Source organism: Nelumbo nucifera, chromosome 5 (genome assembly GCF_055504915.1).
Source record: "Nelumbo nucifera cultivar China Antique chromosome 5, China Antique-T2T, whole genome shotgun sequence".
NCBI classification, from domain to species: domain Eukaryota; kingdom Viridiplantae; phylum Streptophyta; class Magnoliopsida; order Proteales; family Nelumbonaceae; genus Nelumbo; species Nelumbo nucifera.
In genome coordinates, this window is record NC_142653.1 from 1,634,533 (window position 1) to 1,657,708 (window position 23,176).

Below are 23,176 nucleotides of genomic sequence, written 5' to 3' on the forward strand. Positions count from 1 at the left end.
AAGTATTGTTTATTGTATTTTTTTAACACATAAGGCTCAGTTTGGAAATATTATATAGTGTAAAACCTTATATATCCCCAACCCAGGTGTAAATGGGATTTGATCATAAATATTCATTAGGACCAGCAGGAAATCTTACCAACCAGTTGATGGGCACCTTACACTTTACAGCAAGGTTCAACCAGACGTATTGGCCTATTGGGTATATTGCATCGGATTTTAGGGGTCATCGATATGCTAAATTCTGAGTTAGAACGTTTGGCCACTTTTGAAAGATAATACCTCGCCCTAGAAATGTCTTGGCTCAATTTTCAAAAGTTACATAGTATATCACCCCTTTGAATCATGCAATAATACACAATTTTTGGATAAGCCTAGTGAAAATAATCACTATCGGGGGAAACGCCAAAATAAAGCTTCTCCCAGACCCCAACACCCCCACGCAACCCTATGCACATGAGACTGTGCCAAGGGTGTGGCACAAAGTCATAAACATTTAAAATTGAATCTATCCAACCAAACATGATTTGGGTACTATAAATCCATGATATTGACATTAAGAGTATACTAAATGGCAATGCAATACCATGGTCCCAAATATATATTGCAGTGTATACAATGTTGTAAATTTTTTCTTGAGATTTTATTTAACTATTTACTATTCTAATGCGGCTTTGGCCTGCATAGAGCAAGGTGCACATGGATGGAAAATTTCCCTTACTTAAATATTTAGGGCATATTTTTGTCTTCTTTAAATAAAAAAAAAAAAATGAGTGTCCATTTGGTTTGCAGTGTGAATCGAAATGACTAAAGTTGGAATCAAGTAGAATGTGATTTCCTTCTCAAGGGAGGAAAGGGAAATGACCATTTTCTTAAATTAATGGAGGAATGTCATTCCACCAGGAATGGGAATTGAATATTGAAATTAGAATCTATCATTCTATTCAGATTCCAAAACCCTATTCCTGCAAATCAAATGGGCTCTCGATATTTTGCATTATTCATCATTTAGGTAAAAAAAAAACAAATTAATTATTATAACAATCCAACTATTAAAATAATTTCCTTAAATTATATATTAATCTAGTCGATCCTAGGTATATACCCGTTAAGAGATTTTCTTTTCTACTTTAACAACCAACCTACAGTTTGTTTACTTGTTATTGGAATAAGGAAAGATAAATTTATGTTAGATATTCAAGTATTCAAAATAGCATTTAGCTTTAGCTTAGTTAATATTGGAGAAAACTGGAAAGCTGTTCTAGAAAGGTTTGCTTGCAAATCATATGATCCCTTAGGCTCTATTTGTTTGAAGTGAAAATCTGAACTAGATACAAAATTAGCACCCAATTCAGTTTGCATCCGCTTGTTTGTAAATATGACTTGCACTCTTATCTGATGCAAAATCTATATTTATTCTTATTTGTACTTTTTTGTAATGCATATTTGCACAACCTTCCTCTTACCTCAATTCTTTCACATATAAAATGAGGACCACATTATCTTGCTTCCTACCTCATTTCTAAACAAATGACTCTCCTCCAAAGATTCTGGATCTCCTACCCATAAGAACTCTATCTACACCTACCCACAAAACACTATCTTCGTGCATTGGGAATATCTCCCCATACATAATATGTAAGTGCATGAGATGTTCCCCATGTGTGTCTATGATCTCATGTGGGTAGGAGATCCGTATTCAAAGTGAATGGTGGCCCACTATATATATCTAGAATTTTATCTCAGTGTAAATATGCTTATGATCTTCCTCAACTTACCAAGTTGTTTGATGTGAAGCTTGCACCACACCAAATGGCCTCCACCCTCAAACTTTAAATTCTACCTTAGATTCAAAGTTTATTGATGATGCTACTCTATTTCAGAGCACAGTTGGTGTTCTCGAGTATTTGACCATAACTTTGCCCATATCTCTCATTTGTTCTTTAACAAGATCTCGATATTTCACTAGTTTGCTATCAAGTGCATCTTGCATTATGTAAAAAACACCTTATCCCAAGGTTTAAAATATTGATACAATATATCGACACGCTATTAATACCTTAAATACATAGGGTTTGGAATCCTAGTCATTTTCAGGGGGTAAGCAAGCCTAAAACCGATCCTGAACAATTTTGGATAAAAAAAAAAAAAATTTGTGGTATCAAAAGACCCGATATGCATGTCCGTGGGAACTTTATTTCACTAAATTTGACTATACTCAATTACATGGGCTATCCGATTCAAATTGGGCTAAATGTCTTTGATGTTGTCCGATTTGAGGTGTTTTGAACCGAGGACACAATCAGATGAGGCCGAGGTGGAAGAATGAACCCGCACACCGAGATCTGCAGCCTAGAGAAAGGTCAGAGGCCCAAGGAGTTGTTTCCCAGGTAGGTACTCCAATGCTCAAGTAAGTGGGATCGAAAAGGATGTGGTCAGGTCGAGTAGGTTGAAATAGCACTGGTCCGGGCTGAAGAGATAGTGCAAAGAGGTATTCAAAGAGTACAGTTCCAAAAGTCCCTTACCTTGAGCAGGGAATACCTATTTATAGTTGAGCATCCGTGTCCTGGATGTATAGGGCTTCCGGGGTTGTCGAGATGAGGGCATCCACCAAGGTCTTTGGGAGGTTTCCTTTTCCCCAGTGGAGTTCGCTTTCTTGTCCATGTGGGACACTCTTTCTTAGTCGTGCTCTTCCGTTACATGTGGCATCGTTGTGGCTTGAGAGGGGAGCGGTTGCAGAGAGCCACGTGGCATTCTTGGCCAGTTCAACCATCACCCGAACAATCTTGATGACTGGGGCTCTTGCGGTGGCAATTAAGCATGTGTGTTGCATGTGAGAAATTTTTTCTTCATATTAATTACTTGAATTTTAGATACATCGTAGTTAAGATAGAAATTGAAAATTAACAAAAGTAACAATATGATTAAAACTAAACTTAAATGCTTGTTGTAAATGTGCACATGCATTGCACGTGGAAATTTTAGAGGAAGTTTTTATATTTTCTTTATTTTTATGTCATCCAAAAAATAAAAAAAAACAAAGACATGTTCTTGAACTATATTTGGTTATGAGAAGAAAAACAAGTTAGGTTTAATTCCCGATTAGTACCGTGTACTTTGGGCCTAGTGCCACTTTGGTCCCCGAACTTTAAAATGCAACAATTTAATACCCTAACTTTCAAAACATGACAATCCAATACCTATTGTTAACTAGTTGTTAACCAGCCGTTAAGTGGCATTTGAAAAAGACACAAATGCCCATTGAGTGTCATCTAAATTTCTTGATCAACCATCCAAACATTGACAAAAAATTAACAATCTCAAATCCTTATCTCTTCTATTCAAGAAAGTTGGGGTCACCGGAATGCCCACTCAAACGTGACCCCAACTTTCTTGAATGAAAAAAGGCAAGGATTTGGGACTATTAATTTTTTGTCAACGTTTAGATGGTTGATAAAGAAAATTAAATAACACTTAAAGAGCATTTGTGTCTTTTTCAAATGCCACTTAACGACTGGTTAATTGCTAGTTAACGACAAGTACTGGATTGTCATGTTTTAAAAGTTTGGGTACTGAATTGTCGTATTTTAAAGTTCGAGGACCAAAGTGACACTAAGCCTAAAGTACAAGGTAATAATAAGGAATTTTCCCTATTTTTAAGACAAAATTTGGAGTACAGATATTGTTTGATTTATGAAAGAGCTCGAGCTTAAGGTTTTAGCTTGAGCCTCATACTATTCGGCTCAGCTCAACTCGAATCCACCATGGATGATACACACGTAAAACGACTCGAGCTCGATTTGAGAAAAATATTTTATAAAAATTAAAAATTATATATAAAAATAATTTTTATTTGATATTTAAAAAAATAAGAATTATAATATTTTTATTACATATATTATTTTCTATAATTATAATATTATATATATATATATATATTCATGAAGAGCTCGGCTCATGGCCACCCTTAATCTCATCTTCCAATAGGCATACCAACTTATTTCTTTGTATAGTCCACTGCTTAGTCAAACACGAATAAGCTAAGATTGAAAAGTTCAAAGTTGACTGATTGAATCACTTTATTGGATCATTAGTGTGGCCAAGGGCATCAGATTATTTCCAAATGTTTCGATAAAATTCTGTACTTATCATTTTTTGTGTTCTATGTTTTTTTAAACATTTATTATTCAATTATGACATCATGAGTTTCTTTGAAAAGTTGGACCATTGACCCACCATCTAAATAAAAAAATATATTTGCTTTCGGATTAGTTTTAAGTTATATATTTCATCTACATTATATAAATAATTTTTACTTATCATACTTGATTTTTGTTTGACATAATCCATATATAATTTTTTATATATTCTTTTGATTACTTGTACTTTTTATTTAAAAAAAAATACTATTTAGCTATCATATCATCGATTAATCCATTTGACCCAAACCATTAACCCACCACCCAAAAAGAAAAATAGTTTGATTTCTATGTTGACATTAACTTTTGTATTATATTTCCATCATTGATAAAATTATTTCTTATGTATAATACTTATTTTTGTTCAATATAATGAATGCATAATATTAGATATGTACCCAATATTTTAGTTTTTATAAATATATAACACTAAATATGTGCCCAAATGTTTCTCTATTTTTTTTATTTTTGTGATTCCTTGTATTTTTATTTAAAAAAATTATTATTTGAGTATGACATCACTTTATTTCCAGGTTTTTAAATTTGGCATTCCATTTTCAACATTAATAAGAATATTTCTTATATTTCATACTTATTTTTGTTTAGTATAACAAATATACAATATTAGAGATATGCTCGATTCTTTTTACTTTATTTGTATTATATATTTAATTTATTTTGTTATTTAACTATGACATTATTTATTAACCCATTTGACCCCATATGGTATAATATCTTACCCACCACCAGTAGGGAAGAAAATGGTTTTGTTTTTAAGCTCCTTCTTTAAAATATTTATTTTTATACTATTAAAATTAATGTTATGGATTTAATTAATAGCATTTAATGATGAAAAATATATCTTAAGTATATGATTTAATGAGAGAATATAACTTAGATATGAGATTTAATGAATGAAAATAGGAAAATAGTTTTATTTTCAATTAGTTTTAAATTTTACATTCCATTTCCATCATTAATAAAATCATTTATTATTTATCATACTTATTCTTGTTTAATATGCCAAATATATGATGTTAAAAATGTTCCCATTTTTTTAGTTTTTATATTTTTTTGCATTTTATCTATTTTGGTTTTTATATGTTAAAAATGTTCCCACCACGTAGATGAAAACACTTTTTTCAAGGTATATTTTAAAAGTATAAGTTTTTGTGCTATTGAAATTATTAATTTATTATATATGGATTTAATTAATAGAATTTAATGATGTGAAGAAACAAAAGTGCCCTAAATATATGATTAAATGAAGGTGAATGCAAATTAATACTTAAATATTAGATTTAATGAGAGGGAATTAAATGCATTGAATATCTTAAAGTTACCTCTTTTCAAGTCATTTAATATCAATAACCAATTGTCCTATTTGCCCTTTTTTTATTTATCAATAAATTTAAATATGGAGGGATAAATTTTATCTTTAAAAATTTCCAGAAATATTATTGAGGCTATTCGTACTTTTTAAAGTAGTATAGATATAGATATTTTCAAAAGAACTTTTAATTTTTAACTAAAAAAATTCCTTGGGTTAAATTAAAAAATAATAAAGTAATTTCATTTTGTATACTTGATGAAGGAAGATTTGGCCCGACCTCGCAAATCACGCCACGTGGCAGAAAACAAGTAGCTCGGCACTTAAAACAGAGTACCGAGGGTACAAAACACCAAAAGGAAGAGACCAGCGGTCCGAACTCCCTACGAGGAGCCCAAACTCCCTACAAGGTGCCCGAACTCCCTACTTAGAGCTCGAACTCCCTACGAGGAGCCCGAACTCCCTACGAGGAGCCCGAACTCCCTACAAGGGGCCCGAACTCCCTACTTAGAGCTCGAACTCCCTACGAGGAGCCCGAACTCTCCCTTTGGCCCCGAGTCACACAAAGCAGAGACCCAAACTGGCTCGTCTTATGACAGTTCGGGACCCCCCTATCCGAACTCAAGGCTTCGCCTCACGCACCGCTCCAGGCACTTCACTTCCAGAGCATTGAACTGGACGAACCACACCATACCCGACACCGAAGGAGTCCGTATCCAGTGGCAGCGCACCTGACTGAATTGGGATCTGACGCTTGACGACCGCACTTTAAACGACCACCTGCCACCGTCACCTGCCACCGCCACCTCCAGTTACAGAAACGGCTCCGACAAAAAGAGCAGTGACGGTTCTGCCCCAACAGAGGCAATGACGCCCGAATTGGCAGAAGCACGGAAATAATCATTCCCGACCTGACGAAAGTCTAGGAGTAAGTGCACGAGGTGGTTATAAAAGGCTCTCCACTCCCCCAAAGAGGAGGTATGCAAACTTTGCGCTATCTGGTTTTATCTTGCCTTTGAAGGATTCTAACTTAAGCTTCGGAGCCTTTACACCGGGTTCTCCCCGGAGCTTCCTCATCTCCTCCGTTTCAGGTTCCCTGCTACTCAGTTCAGAGGCAAGGTCGTTGACAGCTAAGACCGGCCGGATTGCGCATCATCAATTGGCGCCATCTGTGGGAACCGCTTCAAAAAGCCTCCCTCCAAACTCTCATAACCCCTTTTCTTCAAAAAACCCAACACTCATGGCCTCCTCCAGCAACACCGGACGTGGCACGGAGACAAACACCACCGGGGAACAACTTCAAGTCCCCATGGTGTGTGTTGGACAGTTCACCATCCCCCTTTCGGTGGATGGGATCCCCAGCTTGAATGCGCCACAAGCAGTGGCGCCCGTAAACCTTCCTGCCACAAGCATCCCCTTTCCTCCCCCTATTGAGACAACCTTTACTGAACCGACTGCCGTCCCCCTGGCAGCCAGCCAAAACCGGTTGGACGACCTAATGTAGTGCATGCGGGCAATGCAAGCCCAAATGCAACAGTTCCAGCAACACTAGCTTCACCAGCACCAAGTGCTGCACAACATCTCCCAGTATCACTATCAACAGCAGTTCCCCCAACTGCCACTGAACTAACCACTACTTCCACCTCGCCACCCTACTTCGAGGCCGGTCAAGGCCTCCCCGCAGGATGGACGCCCCCACCAAGGAAAGGCCTCCTGGCCCCAGAACCCCCCTAACAGCTAGGCCTCGTCCCTAGGCCGAAGAGAGAAAAAAATCATCCCCACCTCGCAGCTCGCAGGCGGGTCGGGAACCTCGCCCGCGAGGTCGGCACCTCGGCGCTCCAAGCCCGAGTTCCCGTTCACGGAAAACCGATTCGGTGCCCTGGTGGTAGACTACCAGTATTCCGGGCCCATCGATCTCGGCAACACGGAGGCCAGCAGTGCCAGTACAAGGCCCACTCAACAACGAAGGCGCCGGCGAAGTCGCCGAACTGCCACCCGTGTCTTGTCAGAGCTTAGAGGCAAAGAAGAGACGAGCTCGGACGAGGTAGGAGCTGCCCCGATTCTCTCGGTTCCTTCCCCCCTCGCATTAGAACTTCTGGCGGTCCCCTTGCCCAGAGATTTCAAACTCCCACCTCTGGACAAGTACGACGGGTCCTTCGACCCCAACGACCACGTTGACGCTTTCTAGTCCCAAATGCACCTCGCCAGGGCTAGCGAATCGTGCATGTGCGTGGCCTTCACCACCACCTTCAGGGGGGTAGCCCGCACTTGGTACAGGAACCTGGCCCCCGGGTCGATAAAGTGCTGGGCCCAGTTCGTGCAGGTCTTCACCACACACTTTGTCACCAGCAAACGGTGCCCCAGAACAGAGGAAAGCATCTTCGGAGTAGTCCAAAGGGAAGGAGAATCCATCCGGGGCTACATCAAGCAATTCAATGAAGCATGCTTGCAGATACCGTGGTTGGACCCCGCGATGCAGTTCGCGGCGGCCAAAAGAGGGGTAACGCACAAAGAATTCAAATGGAACTTGGTAGCTAACCAGCCCGCAACCGTGGCCGAATTCCTCAAGCTCGCGGACAAGTTCATGAGGACAGAGGAAGAAATCAACCAACGAACCGAAGGCGGGAACGAGAAAAGAAAGAGGGAAGGCGAGCCCTCAAACCCAGTCGACAGGAAAAACCCAGCCCGGGAGCCGAAGCCGAACCAGTCGTTCCGAGCTCCCCTAGCAGTTCGGACGGATTACACGCCGTTAAACACAAGGCGGACCGAGATCTTAATGACGATCAAGGACACCCCATACGTGAAGTGGCCACCTCGCCTAAAGGGAAATCCGAACGAGAGAAATAAGAATTTGTATTGTAGTTTCCATAGAGACCATGGTCATAGTACCGAGCAGTGTAATAATCTCCGGGACGAGATAGAGGGGCTCATCCGTCGCGGATACTTGAGAAATTTTGTACAGCACAACAATAATAACAATAAGGCAGGTCGGCAAGGGGAGCACGAAAAGGATGCCCCCGAATCTAGCAGCAGACCTGCCTAACACCAAAGGGAAGAGACCAGCGGTCCGAACTCCCTACAAGGTGCCCAAACTCCCTACTTAGAGCTCGAACTCCCTACGAGGAGCCCGAACTCCCTACGAGGAGCCCGAACTCCCTACAAGGGGCCCGAGCTCCCTACTTAGAGCTCGAACTCCCTACGAGGAGCTTGAACTCTCCCTTTGGCCCCGAGTCACACAAAGCAGAGACCCGAACTGGCCCGTCTTATTACAGTTCAGGACCCCCCTATCCGAACTCAAGGCTTCGCCTCACGCACCGCTCCAAGCACTTCGCTTCCAGAGCATTGAACTGGACGAACCACACCGTACCTGACACCGAAGGAAGTCCGTATCCAGTGGCGGCACACCTGACTGACTTGGGATCTGACGCTTGACGGCCGCACTTCAAACGGCCACCTGCCACCGCCACCTCCAGTTACAGAGACGACTCCAACAAAAAGAGCTGTGACGATTTTGCCCCAGCAGAGGCGATGATGCCCGAACTGGCAGAAGCACGGAAATAATCATTCCCGACCTGACAAAAGTCTTGGAGTAAGTGCGCGAGGTGGTTATAAAAGGCTCTCCACTCCCCCAAAGAGGAGGTATGCAAACTTTTCGCTATCTGGTTTTATCTTGCCTTTGAAGGATTCTAACTTAAGCTTCAGAGCCTTTACACTGGGTTCTCCCCGGAGCTTCTTCATCTCTTTTGTTTCAGGTTCCCTACTACTCAATTCAGAGGCAAAGTCGTTGACAGCTAAGACCGGCCGAATTGTGCATCATCAATACTCATTAGGCTCGAGTGAAGTATAGAAGGGCAAATCTAGTATTTTTGAATTATGTTGGAAGATGCCCTAATGAATAATAAGGACAACTCTGTAACTTTCAAGTCCATGTTATTGAAATAATGTTTTTTTTTTAATGAAGGGAGATAACCGCAGGTTTTTTCAAAATTACTGGGGGTTTGTTAAATTAAAATCACAGGGGAAGTTTTTGTGATTGTCAAAAAGCTCCCGCCGAGGAAACCAACCAGCTCTAGACTGCTGGACACTACAGTCAAAAGATGGAGGGGGCAATATATAAATTAAGGAGGATAATAAAGTAATTGTGATGAACCTAGCAAAAGGTTTAAATGCTCGAAGCAGGCGGGACACGGGAGTAACCGAGTAGAACTGTATAGTACAGAGAGGGCTGGAGTGGAGGGAGAGAGACTCGCAAGTCACCACAGTAGAGGACAGATCCTCTGCTCAGTGCTCATTGTCCGCTGTGCAGTAGAGGATTTTAAAGAGTGCTGGGAAAGAGGCAGAGAAAGAAGAGAGAGCTGACGAACACGACAGGACAGCCGCTAAAAATGGAGCTAAATGGTAAAAACTGCCCTTGAGAAAATGGCGGAAGTCCTATTCTCTGTGCATTCGCCATTCGGCTACCTCAATTTCTCTGTGTGGCAAAACTTTTCAACACAAAAAACCGATCTTATACCTTTTTTAGTTATGCTCTCCTTGATTTTTCCTTTTTTGTTTCTTCTTTGCCTTTCTCTCTTTATTTATTTATTTGGGTACTTGCATAGTTCATTCTTTTCTCGGCAATCTTTCTCTGACTCTCTCCTTTTGTTTTCATTCCAATATTCTATTTCCAGATGAATCCGGTCCATTAAGACCTTGAGTTGATTTATTTTTCTGGGAGGAGAACAGAGCTGCATTCTTGGTCTTGAATTTTCTCTTTTGATTTGTGTGGCAGAAATTTATTTTTCTGAGAGTTTGGTCTAGGGTCCTTGTATCCCCTTTTTTCCCTTGCAAAGTTTGTATCATAGAGATGAGTTGCTTTTCTTGTACGAGTCCTCAGGGAAAGGACGTAAGAAAAATTGAAGACAGTAACGGCGTTCGATCTTTTTTTTTGATAAAAAAAAAAAATCTCACTCTCGCTCTCGCCATTTCCGTTGTTCTTCAAGTCGTTCTCTATTCCTTCATTTCTCTTTGCCGATTCAAATCTTCTGTTGATCTCCTTACCACTGCTTTGGCTTATAGGAAGTGGGAGGGGAAGAGCGTATTTGGAGAGCAGTGGTAAGGAGATCAACAGGAGATGAAAAAATGCCAATTACTTCAGTAGTTATGGTTTTGGAGAATTTGTGTTTGGATTTAATGGCTCTGAACGTTTTTATTTATTGCATTCTGATCTATCTCTTTCGAAATTCTGCAGAACGTGGTAGGGAAAATGGATCTTCCAATGGTAAAGGCAAGAACAGCGGCAGTCAAAATTGCAATTCAGCTTATAGCTTTACATTTCATGAACTTGCAACCGCAACCAAAAATTTTAAGGCTGCTAACTTGATCGGGGAAGGGGGTTTTGGGAGGGTATACAAAGGGCGCTTGGAAAGAGGACATGCACGTTATTTGACATGTTTGTGCCTTGTCTTCCAATCTTCATCATTTCTTTGGCTCAGTTTGGAAAGAGTATAAATACAAAAATGTACGGTACAAATAGATACAAAATACAAGATTTTGCATTCTACATATTCGTATTTTTACTCCTTCCAAACTGAGCCTTCAGTTAGCGAGTAATTTGCGCTGAAAACTGCTGATTTGATAATACCTCTGGATATTGATTCTAAAAGGACTTGGCGGTGGTTACTGATCTATACCTCAGTTTTCCTTTTAATAAAAATGGTCCTCAGGGGAATCAGGAATTTACTGTGGAGGTTCTTATGCTCAGTCTTTTACACCATTCCAATCTTGTCAACTTAATTGGATATTGCACTGATGGAGATCAAAGGCTCTTGGTTTATGAATACATGCCAATGGGAAGCTTGGAAGGTCATCTGTTCGGTGTGTCCTTTTCCACAATGTTTAGCTCGATGTCACTTTTCATGTTTTGGAATATCTTGGTTTATCTATTTAGTCCTTAGTCTCAACATCTAGATATCGTGGATTTCCTTGTTTCATTCATTTCATTTGTTAAAGTTAAAGTTTTCTTGTCATTCCAGTTCTTCCTAAATATTATATCGCACCTTATTATTGTCTACTTCTTTTCCTTTGGAAATTCTCCATTTCACGTGTTTTGTAAATAGGTCTTGATAATTGATATAATTTGCTAAGCTAGACTTTGGGTCTATCTCTGGTAGTTGGTCCAACCAGACCCACTAGCAATTGAACTACAAGTATGATCTATGTTTGTGTCCTAAATTCGGTAGGATATCTACCCTAACATGATATGAGCTCTTTCTCTCTCTCTCTCTCTCTCTTATCATTGATGTGAATTGTTTTTTCCTTGCTTTTTTCTTTTATTACTTTCTTTTCTTCGTACTGAGAGAAAATGCTCACATAATGTCTGAGTTCATTCTTGTAATTGAAATGGCTAACCCACTCAAGGTTCATGGTTTTGATTTAGGGTAAATTTTAGTCCTTTAGAAACAGGAATATTTTTGTGGAAAACTTCAAACAGAAAATCTCAAACGTTGTAAAAAAACACAGAATCATCTATATGACTTCAAAAAATGTTGAAATGGAATGGTAGACTTAGAGAAGTTAAGATACCATGAGGTACCAACCAATAACCATCTTCACAAGTATTAGAAGTTTAGAAGGCAGAACTGCTCCACTTCTTATCCATATAGGATATATTCATAAGAAATGACATCAAACATCTAATAATAATGCTAATGAGGACTCGGAGTCATTTGGGCACATTCCATTTTTGATAAAGGGGGTACAGCCCTAGTCATTTGTCAACAAGTACATCTTTTTTTTTTTTTTTTTCTTTTTACGACAAACCCTCATGATTTTATATTTATCATTGCAATAGTGTTTCTTTCCCTTATTTCACTAGGGTTATGCCCAAGTCAGTGACTGTCAGTCCCCTAATTAAAATGCAAGTAATAGCACTTAAAAAAGAAAAAAAGTGCAAGTAATGGTACTCATCAAGGAAGGACCATGGAAATGAGCTTGCAGATGATGCTTTAGCATCATTAGGGTAATCAGAAACGAGTTGCTATGGCCTGGGGTAAAATTTATTTACCTGCATTTTTTTTTCAAGAGTTGGTAAATGGTCAGCTTTGGCTGTTTTTGTACCCAATCCCCTTTTCTTTATGTTTAGGAATGAAGGGATTTAAGTCTTATGATTGTTGTTGCTATATAAAAAACTTGTTTCCTACCAATAGAAGAAAAGGTAAAATAGTAAAAATCTTTTCAGATATAAATAATTAATTTAGAATTTTAACATCATGGTTAGTGGCCACCTGCTGCCAACCTTTAATGAAAGAGACAAATTAATAAATCATTGTTGTCAAGCAATGCCTAGGTGACAAGGTTCTCATGGAGTGTTGTCTTACTTAAGTGCCTAGCTTTTTTGTACAAGGCGTTATATAATATTTTTTATTTTCTGAGATTTTAATGATAAAATAGGTATTATTACACTAAATTATTTGTTTTGTGGGTACCAAGAACACATTTTATCTGTTCAGCACATTTTTCTTCTTCTTCAATCATTTTTATTCTTCTTTTTCTAGCACAAGAACAGGGGCAGCCCCTATATTTTCTAAGTTTTTTATTTTTTCCTTCTTTCTTCTTCTCATAAATATGTTGATTTTCTATATTTTGATATGAAGTTTATACTTATCGACAGCGATTATTCATAATCACAAGTGAATGAGGAATGATGATTGGTGATTGCTATGGACCATAGGGAATTACCCTATGATTTAGGCTTTTTATTTAAAAAAGCTCATCACCTACACAGGCACCTAGATAAGGATGTTAGAGTCAACTTTTAGAACTTGACCCTTTGACCAACTTAGCATTTCTTTGTAACTTACAAGTTTCCTATCGGTATTTTAATTTTAAAGTTAAATTAGGAATAAACATGATCAAGTTCATGATAATCTCTGCTTAAACAAGTCATTATAGAAACTCATGTCAGATTGCAGTGCATCTAATAACCAAACTTTGATTTTATTTCTATTTTAGATCTGGATCCTGACAAAGATCCACTGGATTGGAACACACGGATGAAGATTGCTGTTGGTGCAGCTCAAAGTCTCGAGTATCTTCATTTTAAAGCAAATCCACTCATTATTTATCATGACTTGAAATCTGCAAATATATTGTTGGGCAACGACTTCAATCCCAAGCTTTCTGATTTTGGGCTTGCTAAACTAGGACCTGTTGGTGAGAAAACTCACGTTTCAACAAGGGTCATGGGGACATATGGATACCGTGCCCCATGAGTGGAAAGCTGACCCTCAAATCTGATGTATATAGTTTTGGTGTTCTTTTGGAACTGATCACAGGGAGGAAGGCAATTGACTGTACAAAGGTGCAAGGAGAACAAAATCTAGTTTCTTGGGCGAGTTTACCACACTCTTGAATTTCTTTTGAAGAAGTAAAAACAAAGGAAGGAAAAGAAAAGAACAATGGGAAGGAGACCTGCAGCTTTACAAATAAAAATCAATCCCAAGCCTTGCTACACAAAGGGCCAACAAAAATATGCTTGCTGACACCTCAAAGCAGCAGAGTCTCATCATGATCCCACTACTTCCCTTCTATTGGGCATGTTTTGATTAGCAAGTTGATCCCATTAGCCTTAAGGTAGACCGACCTTTTTCTGGCTAGAGTGCTGGAAACTTCAGGAAGTGGTTAAATTGGTACATTAACACATTAAAATAAATTAAGTGTTGGAGTCTAAAATCATTCCACTCTATTGATGCATTAACTTCAGGTCTTCTCTCTATTTCAGTCTCGTCCATTCTTCAAGGACCAAAAGAAGTTTGGTCAATTGGTTGATCCCCTGCTGAAAGGGTGCTTTCCTGTCCGCTGTTTGCACCATGCAATCGCCATTACTGCAATGTGTCTTCAGGAGCGGCTAATGTTACACCCTGTCATAAGTGACATTGTTGTTGCACTTGAGTACCTGGCCTCTCAACCTTACAGTGTGGAAGCCCACACTGGTAGAACCCATAATCTTCCACCATCATTGCTGTCACGATGAGACTGGAACATGTTTTCTCGAGAACCAAATGGTAGAAAAATCTCTACATCTGTTTAAATCTTCTGGGATACAAATAGATTCAGTTTGATCATTGGAAGCACAAAATGATTTATACAGGAACCATAGGACCAATTTTCATGGCAGGCATGTTCTATAAGAAGATACAAGGAATAATCTCCCTTGCTGTTCATGAAAAGTTTAAGGTAAGAAAGGTTCCTGAGAATCCTGTATGCTTGCACAGGTGCAGTTTGTGTATGAAGTATTGCAATGATATAGGTTTCTTTATAAAGGAAAAAAAAAAGAAAGAAAAAGAACGGGCTGCATGTAACATTTATTATTTCTGTCCAGTTATTGTGTTTTACAGTTTTGCAGAAATGTCTGGGTTGAGTAGCATCATTTAATATAAAGAAATTCCCATGTTTTAATTTATACTACTGTTATAAATGGTGGGTTTCTTTTATCCTATTAATGTGTGATGTGCCCAAACCATTTGCCCTCTTTCTTCTTCTTTCTTTCTCTCTCCTTTTTCTTAAGGCTCAGTTTGTTTGCAGTGTGAATTTCATTTGCACTGGTGTAAATGCATGAGAGTGGAAATATGCCAAATGCAAATTCTCTTTGACTTTTGCTTTAGACAATTAGATTTGACTTTGTCTTATTAGTTTGTGAGAAGTAAAACAAGAAGTAATATGATGTAATCTCCACCTTATATGAAAGAGAATGGAGTTAAGAGGAGGGTTATTTCTCTAGGAGTGAGATAGGAAGCAAGACAATGTGGTTCCCACTTTATATAAGAGATAATTGAGGTAGGAGGAAGGTGGTGCAAATTATGCAATAGTTTATGGGGTGCAAAACTTGCATCACCAGTGAGTGCAATTGAGATAAAATGTACAAAATTTGCATGCGAATCATAGTCACAAACAAACAGATGCACTGCAAACAAACAGGATCTAAGGAATATATACCTTGAAAGTGTTGCAACTGATGCAGCAGTATGCCCAAACTGTTGGGCCATGTGCCAATGCTTTACAGACTAGTGTAAAATTTGAATATGAGGTTTCAGTTATTTCGTTTGTTCTTCCATTCTGAAAAGAACTTCCAAACTTCACATGCCATGTTTTGCTACCATGTAATACCTTTCCATGTATGACCATGAAAATATGTTCATTAAAAACAATGACCCTACTGGGGCTCTCCACAATTTGCCATCTCTTCTAAATTAGGATAATAAAGATCCTTCCTTCGACGGCTCCAACCTCACCAACTTAAAATCTTATCTGAAATGTGTAAGCAAATATTTGGATGGTGGTCAAATATTCTATTTGAACTCTTTGAATGCTCTGAAAGTGATGCATGGATCAGATGGTCAAAATATATTGGGATGACAAGTCTGAGAGTGAGAATGCAGATTCAAGTTTGAGAGTAAGCACTTGTTAGTTTTTTCACAGATGGAATGGCATGATGGTTTTAATATTATTTGCAGAATAGAAAAAAGTCCATCTTGTTAGTTTTTTTCTCCATATATGGGGGGTCAAGACAGCGATCACACTTAATCTACTTTTTGTTCTTCAAACCTGTAAAAATGTCAAAGAACAGAAATTCTTCACTATTAGGAGATAGGATTTCTACTAATCAATGTTTATGCATGTATAGTAATTTAATACAGATTACTTCACTGTTGAAGATTTGAATAAATTAATAACCAAGTTTGCAAATTTGGTGGTCAATTTAGGATTTTTAGATTCTTGAGATATTGTTTAGATGTCTCTACAAGCCTATAGCAAAGGAAACAATTTGTAACAAAAGGAAATGTATTTCTTTTGGTTGTATTTAAACTGGTATGGTGATGGTTCCACCAATATAAATTCTCTCCTGCTATTTGTACGTGCAGGGTTGCCATGGAATAAAGGACATCTGTTAAGCCAAGGCCCTGGGTATCAATGAGTTGCTTGTAACCTCGAATTTATCTCTTTAGAGAGGATTTTACTAACTTTGCTTCCATTTTTTTCTTAGAGGATTATATTCGAGTTTTTTTAACATCAAGCATTCATTGCACACTTTTAATTTGCAGTTTTGTCTTTTTTAAATATGTTTAAGGCGTCAGTTCAAACTAAGAATGGTTTTCTTATTTTCCAGAAAAAAAAGTTGGCACCAAAGACGTGTGCATTCTGTGTACTTCATTCCCAATCTGAGAACAAGCTAAGGTGTTCTCAAAATTCAAATTTCAATTGAAGAACCGTTACTTTTCAAGTCAGAAAAAACTTGGTTTAGCTCTGTTTTGCGTTTTCCATATTTGTTTGATTGATGATTGGGGTAGAACTAATGCAATAGACACTCACTAGTCACTAGCACAATTAAACTATAGTAATCAGATTATTAATGAATTTTCAGGAGTTTTGGCATAGATTCTAAGATATAGTGTTGGCTACGTTTTCATCAAGGTATTTTAATATCTGCAACTATTGATTGTCATATTAGATAGTAATTTAGTTGTTTGTTTTTTTGCTTCATACATACATACATACATACAGTTGTTTTGAGGCCCACACCTCGCTTCTGAGTCCTAACCAGCTAGCCTCCCCCTTTACCGTTGTAAAACCTCGGGTATAAAGTTATGCTTTGTCTACTTTTCAGATAAGATTCATATATTCATTGATATGGATTTTGGTGCCTACAATTGAACATTTTTTGTTGCCTTTGTTTGCATATGTATAAAATCTGCCTTCAAAGTATCTATATAATGTGTGCATGTAGAGAAGTAGGGGTGTCAATTGGATTGGATTTGGTCCAATCTGATCCAGTCCAATGTGAGTCCATTATAAATGGACCAGGTCCAATCCAATCCAATGAATGTTTTGGACTAATTTGGACCGATTCAATTCAATGTCTAGACCATTCAATTTATTCAAATTCATTTTGATTTAGATTAGTTTTGACCCAAATCCACTCCACTGACACATATATTCTTATCTTAATATTAATGGACCAGATATTGGCTTAATCCAACCCAATCCAGTATAAATTTGTTGGGGAAGGACCAGGTCTTGGACCAGATTGGTCCAATCCAATATATCTTGTTGGTTCGTTCAATCCGTCCAAATTGATTTTAAAGCGAACGGGGTTCAATCCAAAACCAGTCCATTGACACCCTTAGTGATATGTAAAATGCTGTGGATGTGTTCCAAGCTTGATATTTTCATTAGAACTTCTGAAATACTGTCATTTTCGTGAGTATCATCAATCAATGTTCAGAATCGGGTTTGGTACCCTTTTGCTGTTTACCTTGAAAGTTGAAACCTATCTGCAATATTGAGCGAACTTAAGGCTTAACCAATGAAAAAGTCATTTGGTTGTCGAATTCCAGTTTCAATCGTCTACTAGCCACCATCCTTCCAGTAGTAGTAGTAGACTAGTAGTAGTGGACACTTTCAAGTCAGGAACAAGCACAAGTCTTTCCTCTCCAGCAATTCAGCAAATACATCAGACATCATGGTATCGATCATCAAGCCAAGCAAGACGTGCAAGCTCCTGCTCATACATACACTTCTCTTACCGTTATGTGCGCCAACTTTCAACTTAAGGTAAGATATTTATCGATGGATTATTAATCAATCAAATGATTAATAAAACCTATAAATTCTTGCATTTTCTTAATTTTTATTTTGCCAGGCTATTATTTTCCTAATCTAATTTAATTGTAGTAAGAGAAGCCCTCCCCAAACCCTCAAACTCTAATTCGGAAAATAATTCCAAGGTTTCAGCTACGATCAATCATAGACCTTGTGTCAACTGTTTCAGTTTGGCACCTTTACCTTTAGTCATATTGTTGTTAGTTTCCCTGCTTTTGCAGCAAAATTAGACCCTTGACCTTGTGATCGGTGGACCTCGCTTTTAAGTAAAGCCCCATTTATTAAATTGGGGTGGTGGTAGGTACCAAACACAATGAGCCCAGGGTATCACGGTCTCATTGGACTCCCTCTCTATGCATGCAATACATCGAATACAACAAAAAGTCATCGAGGCAAATACTTCATTATTAAGTAACCGAGACCACAAGCTGGACCATGACAACACTAATCAATCAGGTAAACGGGTACCAATGGTTGTCTGTGTTTGTTCGGACTACACGCGGCATCCATTATCCAACGAGCTTATTTCAAAGTTTACAATCTTCATTACTTCATTAGACAATACAATTCCCATCGGTCATCGCACAGTTTCACATCCAATTCCTTCATCTGAGTTTATATTGCTGGGGTTGGAGTTGTACTATGATGGAAAAAAGCTCCACCCAAACTCCCAAACCCGGCACCAGACCCTCTAGGTTTTTTTGTTTTTTCCCGATGCAAATCTGAATCAGATACAAAATTTGTATTAGGTTTTGTTTTACATCTATTTATTTGTATTTTGTGATTATAATTTACATACATACATTTTTTTTTATGTCTTATTTATACTTGTTAGCAGTGTAAATTTTACATCTAAAAAGCTGATGCAAAATTTGCATCACTTTCTTTCATTCTTCCTCAATTTCCTCTCCTATAAAGGAGGGACCATATCATATTACTTCGTACCTCATTTACAAACAAATAAACTTTCCTCTGGCCTCCATTCTCTTGCATATATAAGTTGGTCTACACCATTTTGCTTCCAATTTATCTCTCACAAATAAACAACAAACAAATAAGAGAAGGTCAAATCTATAATAAAAGTAATTTACATTCAACCTCCATGCATTATACCAAATGAAATTTGCATGGCAACCAAATGCAGCCTTGATGGGATTATCATATTCCAAGGTTGTGTCCTGACAAGCCACGACAACAGATTTCATAGATATCAACCTTACCTATCACAATTGGATTGAGAGTGTAAATTCTATCTTTGGTAGGTAGACAAATGGGGAACTCGGGTTCTGTCCAATTTTGAGGAATTTTCATTGAAACTCAAATTGGACTGGCTCATGAAAACCGAGTAGGGAGTAAAACCAACCCGATTATGTACCAATAAGGGAAGAGTGACCGAGTCTGAATGCACGTGTGAATGTGGCCGACCCCTTCGACGTCTATGTATCACACAAGTCACAACAATAAAAGTTAAAGAATATGCTTTTAAGTATTCAGGCCCCGGAAAGTTGAATTGGTTCTTGTGGGGTAGGGTTACGTGCTAACCCATTAATCAACAATTCGTTAGTATTATTGATTGATTGGAGGTGGGTAATGGGCCTTCACTTCTCCTTTTATTCTGGATTCCATCTTACTTGAAACCACAGTTTGGTATGACATTTTGGAGTTCTCTTACATGACCAAAGTACCCTTTGGTTTAAAGAAAAAGGACGCACTTGTACTCTGTTATCCAACTATAATACTTATTTATTAAGGGATGAAAATTCCACCGGGTAAATTTCTATGAAAGCCATATTCGGTATCCCTATGCTCTGGGTTTACAAACAAGGTGCATTAAAAAATATGCCAAAGAAACTGAAGCACCCACTGACCCAAAAACATAACAAGACAACCGATTTCCCTCTTCCTCCCAAGTTCTATTAATTTACCATGATAATCGAGGTTCAAAATGTCGATACTCTCCCTAAGTATTAAACCGCATATCGCCTTATTCCAACAATCGGTACATATTAAAAACCCAAGGGTTTGTTTGGTTCAGGGTCAAAATTGGAATTGAAATTAAAATTAGGGAAATACAAAAACTTCCACTTAAGTTTCTAATAATGATAAACAGCTTCCCTATAGTTTTACTCTAGCAATAACCTCCCCTCTATTTAAAAAAAAAAAAAAGACAATACCTCCCTTTCGTCATTGGCCAAGACAGAAAACATGTACAATTATATTTTTACTCTTAGGCGTCATTTGATCAATTTGCAAAATTCTGTGTTCAAAAATATTCCACTTCTCCAAATATTTCATCCGTTTTCCAGTGACCGTACTTCACCGGAGACAATCATTTAACGCTGCTCTTCACCAAAGACTATTATTCTGTTCATTTTTTGAGAAACCAGACTGGAGACTATCTCCATTCTTCATTGGAGACTACCGTTGTTCTTCACCATTCTTCACCAGAGACTATTTTGCTGTTCATTCTCTGAGAATCCATATTGTTCTTTACCAGAGACCGTAGTTCTTTCTCTATTCTTCACCGGGGACTATTTTGCTATTCATTCTTGAGAATTAGACTGTTCTTTACTGAAGACTATCATCGTTCTTCATAGGAGACCATTTTTTATGTTCATTCTCTAATAATCTACTGCCGTTCTTTCTCTGAGAATCGAAGTATTGATCAACAGATCTTTGTTCATTCTCTGAAAATCATCCAAGGAGTTCATTTTTTGTATTTCTTTTTGGTAGCTATCATGATAATCCAAGGAGTTCATCTAAGAATTGAAATATTGATTGACAGATCTGTGTTCAATCCAAGTAGTTAGACAAATCTGTTTCCTCTTGTTAATTCTTAAAAGGGTAAAATAAGTATTTTGAAAAAAAAAGCCATTGGTTTAACGTTTTCTGTCTAGTTCATTGACAGAAGGGAGATATCTATCAGTTCTTTTCAAAAATAGAGGGGAGATTTTTGCTAAAGTGAAACTATAGGGGAGGTTTTTATGTTTGTCAGAAACTTTAGGGGAGATTTTTGTATTTAATCCTTAGAATTAAAATCCCCTATTCCCAACAGCTGTTTGATTTAGATGAGAATTGATGCCAAATTTCAATCGTTGCTGTTTGGTTCATTTGGAAGCCAAAATTGATACCAACTGAAATTTTCATTTTTTTTTCCCTAAAGCTATGTTTGATTTGAAGGAAAAAACAGGGAAATGAAGGGAAATATAGAGAAACCTTTACAAACCTTGTATAAATTTTCCTAACTTTTCCTTTCCCTACATATTCCTTCAAACCAAACACAACCTAAAGGTGGGGACAATTGAAGAAGAAGAAGAAGACTATTGGCTGACAATCGGTCTTACCTCAATGTTGCTCTGTTTGGTGGCAATTTTAGCAATGACAACAATAAAGGGGAGGAAGGAGAGAAAGAATAAGGCGGCGGTCAATCTTACCTCGCCACTGCATTGTTCGTGGTTTTAGCAGTAATGGTGTAGAGAGAGAGAGAGAGAGAGAATATGACCAACAGTTGGTCTTACCTCATTAGAGAAGGATTCATCGGTCATTTGAGTAGGGGGTCACCGCTAGTAGGGATAGATGGAAGAAGGATTAGGGTCAGGTAAGGTGTATTGGGGTTTGGGTTTTTTCTTTTTTGGGCCAACATCTTTATTTTTGAGAAACTCTGAATGAGGAATCCCATTCCTCGGGGACCAGAATGACCATTCACCATATGAAGGAATGCCATTCTCACCAACCAAATGATGTAAATTGAAATGGCGCTTTTTGGTTCCAATTCTGGACATCAATTTCAAGAAATCAAATAGATTCTAAGGGGGCGTTAGTTTTTTGGATTTTGAGAGGGGGAAATTGGTCAATAAGATTTTGGTTCCCATTGACCAAAAAACCCATATTCTTTTTTTATACTTATGTGGGAATTAAGGAAAATTTATTTTTTTTGCGTATCACTTATTTGGGGAAAATTGCCAACACTTGGATGTAACAAAAATACCCCTTTTAATAAATGATTTTTATAGCCAAAACAATCATTATCTTATTTAATTAAGAAATAAAAAAATACAGATGAATGCATTTACAAGAAAACGCTTAAACTTATAGATATATGTATTTACATAGATAAATAACTTACTGAAAAATGAATGGGTCAAAGTTTCACATATCACCGAGTTTGATACATTGTTTTCACACCTAATGCAATGGTTTAAACTTGGAAAATGTCCCGGCTGAATTAAAATTGACATATTATTATATAATAAGCTACGATTATTTTGAACCTTGCAAATAATGGGTCATGTTTCAAATTGAGGTGAATCATGATTCTTAAATATTCCTTTTACTGGTAAGGAATAAGAGTGTCTTCCACTCTTCCCTTGAAAGAGGAAAGCTAACAGTCAACAGACCTTAATAACCATTGATATACAGGCAGTTGCCTGGTTTTGTTTGACATATATAAAATAGAAAAAGATACTCTTCGCTCTTCATTTTAGGCTGTATGATCCTAATTCCTGATTCTTGAAACTTGAAAGGATCATTTCTTTTTTTGCATAACATGGCTGCACAGATCCCGTGTCACCAGTGGATGGTCCCATCTCCCATGTATGATGACGTGTTCACTCTTAATTGCTTACGTTACGCAGAGATACCCATACGAATACGATGCACAAAATCAAGTCAACTGCCGATTGGTGTTTGTTAGATAGAAAGTCGTTGAACGCAACGCTGGAGGATTGGCTCTTCTTAGGATTTTTTCTAAATTTTGTCCATGGAACGAGAGTGAGAATCAATGTGGAAAGGAGAAATAAGAGTAGATTTTCGAAGTATATCTGTCGTCTGTGTCTACACTCTGCAGACTGCTGAATTTGGGACTGGCGTCCCTGGTGACACGGCCATTGGCCAATATAGAATTGTAAATGTAAAAGGTAAATGATGGATGAATACAAAAATCAAAACGAATGAGAGAGTTGTAGGATTAAAAATTAAAATTGAAGACTGCGACCACGAGAATTCTGTC

The 23,176-nt window shown here is 37.9% G+C and overlaps 1 pseudogene across 1 annotated transcript; it reads left to right on the forward strand.

The window, feature by feature from the left end:
- Positions 1-9,707: 9,707 nt before the first annotated feature.
- On the forward strand, positions 9,708-15,040 carry LOC104603763 (putative serine/threonine-protein kinase PBL21; annotated as a pseudogene). Its single transcript, XR_016075915.1, has 3 exons — positions 9,708-9,927; positions 10,760-11,385; positions 13,522-15,040. The product of XR_016075915.1 is annotated as a putative serine/threonine-protein kinase PBL21 (transcript).
- Positions 15,041-23,176: the final 8,136 nt, after the last annotated feature.